The sequence below is a fragment of the Brassica oleracea genome, chromosome C7, assembly GCF_000695525.1.
Source record: "Brassica oleracea var. oleracea cultivar TO1000 chromosome C7, BOL, whole genome shotgun sequence".
Classification (NCBI taxonomy): domain Eukaryota; kingdom Viridiplantae; phylum Streptophyta; class Magnoliopsida; order Brassicales; family Brassicaceae; genus Brassica; species Brassica oleracea.
In genome coordinates this window covers 2405191-2409720 of record NC_027754.1, presented here as the reverse complement: position 1 = coordinate 2409720, position 4530 = coordinate 2405191, and positions in this window count along the sequence as shown.

The following is a 4530-nucleotide window of genomic DNA, read 5'->3' as shown; positions in this document are numbered from 1 at the left end:
GCCATAGAGTTTTGTGATCGCGGAATGAAACTAAAAGAAATGCGAGAAAAACGATAAGATAGAGCCTCGATGTCCCGAATGATTCCGTAGATATCCGCCGAGTGATACTTCGAGGAGAGGGCATTGATGAGTGCCTGACAGTCTGACTTGATGCAGATTAAAGTGATTCCAGCGTCGAGGGCGTGGAGGAGGGCTGACCGGATGGCGAGTGCTTCAGCCATCAGAGGTGATGAGATGTGTTCAAACATACGGGTGCCTTGTAGAGTGATAGTCTTCTCAGGTGTTAGGATATACCAGCCACACCCTGCTCTGTTCGTGGACGAGTGCCAGGCTGCGTCAGTGAAGCAGGCCGGTTCAGTGGTGATCGTGAGTGTCGGTGGTAAGCGAGGATTCCGTGCGATAGGAGGATCAAGGCCTGGTAGTTGCGATGCATTCCATTCCCGGGCGTTAGCAATGGCTTTGGAGAGAATATCAGTAGGTTCAAAATTCCTGTTCTCGAAGATAAGGTAGTTCCTTGCTGTCCAAATTGCCCAGCAAATCCATGGGAAGATCGTTTCTTTGATTCCTAATGGCGGAAGGTTGATGTAGTTCGCTGACTCCAGAAAAATTGTTGCAAGAGTAGATGTATCTGTCAGTATGAACTCGTTTCTCCAGATACTTGCTGACCAGATTTGACGTGTGAACGCACAGTGGAGGAAGATGTGATCCGCCGTCTCTAGTTCACCACAGCGTCTACAAGAAATGTTGGTAAGCATTCCCCGTTTTGCTAGATTTTCTCCCAGCGGCAGGGCTCCATGGAATATCTTCCATAAGAATAGATGAAGCTTTGGGGAGGTCTTGCAGGTCCAGATGCCTTTGTTTAACGCTTGCTCCGTAGTTCGTTGAGCTTCAGTGGCTTCGTTGTCCTCAACCTGGATCATAGAGGCTGCTACGAAGTACCCAGACTTAACCGAGTATACTCCTGTCTTTGAATCTAGCCACGCATAAAAATCAGGTGCTCCCGTAATACTTGGTCTGATACAGAGGATCTCAGGAAGAAGATGTGGCATAATGCTTGTTATTTGGTTGATATTCCATTCTCCACTTCCTCTGCAGATGAGATCAGATACAAACAAATCTTGGTCGCTTTCTTTTACTGGTCCAAACGGGACAGTAGGGTGATCAAGTCTTAGCCAAGGGTCCTTCCAGACCCGTGTTCCTTCCCCATTCCCTATGACCTTACCCAGTCGGGTAACCAATAGATCTCTACCCGCAATGATGCTCCTCCATCCGTGCGACATTGTCTTTGTTTCAGAAACCTGGAGGAAAGAAGCGTTAGTACAGTATTTGCCTCTTAGTATGCGGGACAGCAGGCAGTCGGGTTTTGTGATGATCCGCCAAGTTTGTTTGGCCAGCAGTGCCTTGTTGAAGGCCTGAATATCTCTAATACCTAACCCTCCGTGAGCTTTAGGCTTGATAAGCTTCTCCCAAGCCACCCAAATCTCGTTAGAGTGGATTGGATTTGATCGCATAAGCTCATAGGAAGGAGGAAGCACGTCATAGAGAAAGAAGGAACCGCTGTAAGTACAGACTTCAACATAACCAGTTTGCCAGCGCTTGATAGGCGACGTGTAGCCCAAGAAGCCGCTTTGCTTCTGATACGGTCGACAATTCCGATAAAAAGGTCCCTTTTTCGCCGACCGAAGTGTTCCGAGAGACCCAAATACTTGCCCGTTCCTCCTTCCTTTTCAATCCCAAGGTGTATTTTAACACGGTGCCGTATTACCTGCGGGGTCTTGGCTGAGAAGGTGATGGAGGATTTCAAGCCTTGTCCGGATGGATAAAGAAGAGGGCGTGTTTGATCTCGTCAGCCTCTGGAGTTGTACCGAGGCTCTGATTCACTTCACCTGAGAGGCTCGGTTTGAGTGCTGAGTGCACAATGTCCTTCGTCAAGTCTGAGGGCCCGCCATGGAAATTCTGAGACCGGCTAGATGACCGCTTCTTTGAGCTCGTTTGCACAAACCGGAAAGGATCTCTCCACAAAGAATGAAGAGATACGGGGATAGCGGGTCGCCTTGTCGAATGCCTCTTGACGGTATCACTCTTCCATGAACAGAGTCAAATTTTTATCCCCTGCAGAGAGCCACATAATTCTGCTGCGTTGCCGCCAAAATTCTTCTTCATCTCTGTATGCAATGTGAAGCTTGGCGTTAAGAGATGTGATCATGGAATCATCTCCCTGGGGGTCGATCATGGCCGTTTCTAGGCTCAGCTTTAACTGATTTATAGCTTCTTTGCTGTTGAAAGACTGTTCTCTAGACCACGTTGCGATAGCTTTGCGGCATCGCGAAAGCTTCGCGTCCATGGATAGGTTGGGATCAGCATTCCAGACTTCAGCAATTAGATTTCTAACCTCAGCGTTATCTTTCAATCTGCGGTCATACCTGAATAGCCGGTTCTTGCGTCGCTTTGCTGAGTCAAAGACCGTGATCACTGGTCTGTGGTCTGACGTATCAAAATTCAGGTAATGGCATCTGCCCGTAGGAAAACAGTCTGACCATGCTGGGTTAACTAGGACCCTGTCGAGCCGACAGAATACAAGGTGAGTTCGTCGATGCCCTCTCCACGATAAAGAGATGCCCGTGTGTTTGAGGTCGAATAGGTCGCAATTGGAAAGCATATTCCGAAAGGCTCCAAACGAGCCTTCTGCTCTCTCCGGTCTGCCAGATTTCTCGCTGTTGTCTATGATCTCGTTAAAATCTCCGGCTAATATCCATGCAGAGTTTCGTGATAGGGAGAGTGATATAAGGAGGTCCCATACCATAAACCGGTGTTGTGTTTCAGGATCTCCATAGACAAAGGTTGCAAAGAAAGATGACCCTTTATGATTAATGATAGTATCTATTACATTCTTGGATGAAGAGAGAATCTGTAAATCTATGTCTTGCTTCCAAAAGAGGGCAAGTCCGCCACTATTCGGCCTCTCCGGGGGAACCAAATGTCTATGCTCTGCCCCAAGGAAGTCAAGCTCTTGCAGTACGAAGGCATCCGGATTCTTTGTTTCCATGAGGAAGATTATATCAAGGGAAGCTTGTTGATTAAGCTCCTTGATCCGCTGAACTGTCGTGGGGTTCCACAGTCCACGACAGTTCCAGCTTAGCATTGCTAAGGAAGATCGCGATTTCGCAGATGAAAATCCATCTGCGGTTTCGCTACTGGCGGGATCAGTGTAATTGGCGGAGCTGTGGACGCGGTAGTTCTTCTCTGCTTCCTTGCGGGTTTTGGCGCTTGGGCTTTGGAAGTTCCCGGCGAGGTTTGTAGCTGGTTCAGATTTCTTTTTTTGGATCCCATACCAGCATAGACTTTTGGACTGAGCCTAACATGGGTACGAGACGCTCCCGACCTAGCCGGCCTGCCTCTTCTTCTCACTGGGTTTACACCCCCATTACTGGGACTTGTTGTCAGAGAAAAAGGGGCCGCATCCTGGTGGTTAGTAGGTGCTGGGGATGAGAGAGCCGCGTTGGTTGAAGCTTGGATAATATTCGCTGCGGTTTCTTCCACTGTACCGTCCAGTTCGCTTTGCAGCACTCGTTGTTGTCTAGCTGCCCTCTCTGTTGGGTCGTCGACGTTCAGATACTGTAGAGTAACTTCTCTCAGCTCTTCCATCACCTTTTCTCTAGATGGAATGTTCGGGGGCGTCAAGACATTATTCGCGACCAGGACCTGTTCTGAATGTTGTCTGGAGGCGCCCTTTTGTGATCGTTGAGCTGTTGCTTCATGATCTGGAACTGATGGTTTTGTTCTCCATCGGGGGCGAGATGATCGGCTGTTTGTTGCTCCGACTGTAGTTGCGTTTGCTATGCCTTCATTGAGTGGTGGGAAGTCCGTCCTGTCTAAATTACGTCCTAAAGAGGGCCTGGGTGAGTGGCTACTCCTTCGTTGCGAGGTTGCTTCCTGATCCGCTAGTGTGGATTTGGCTTTCCACTGAAGTCTTGGGGAGTTACGACGGTTGTCTCTATCCTCCTGTTGATGCTCTCCTCCATTTTGATGCAGACGGCGCCTTGAGTATGGTGGGGAGTAGTAAGCATGTTCTCTCTGCTCATTTGGGGGCGCAGAGATCTCATTTGCTGCAGTCTGAATAGCAGGTTTAGCTGGGGGGGCTAACTTATTCCTCGGTCCCGTTGGGCTAGGTGCAGCTGCTGAGATTCTCTCACCGAATGGTCTCCCATGACGGTCGTATCTTTGTTGAAACGGTCGATTCTGCGGCATAATGTGCTCCTTAGACTCCCGCAGGGGGAGCGCCTGGCGGTTAGAGATTCCGTTCGTTGCATAGGAGCTACACCATTATCAGTATGAGTGTTTGCGGCATCACTTGGTTTCTCAGGGCACTGGGATTGTAGGTGGGAGAGACGAAAGCAGTAGGTGCAGTGGTTTCCCAATCTCTCATACTCCAGAGTGATTATACTTTCTTCGCCAGTATCGAAATCCAGAGTGGGTTCCATTGCCAAAGGTTTCAGGCCATCCACAATAACCCTGACGCGTGCTGAGGAC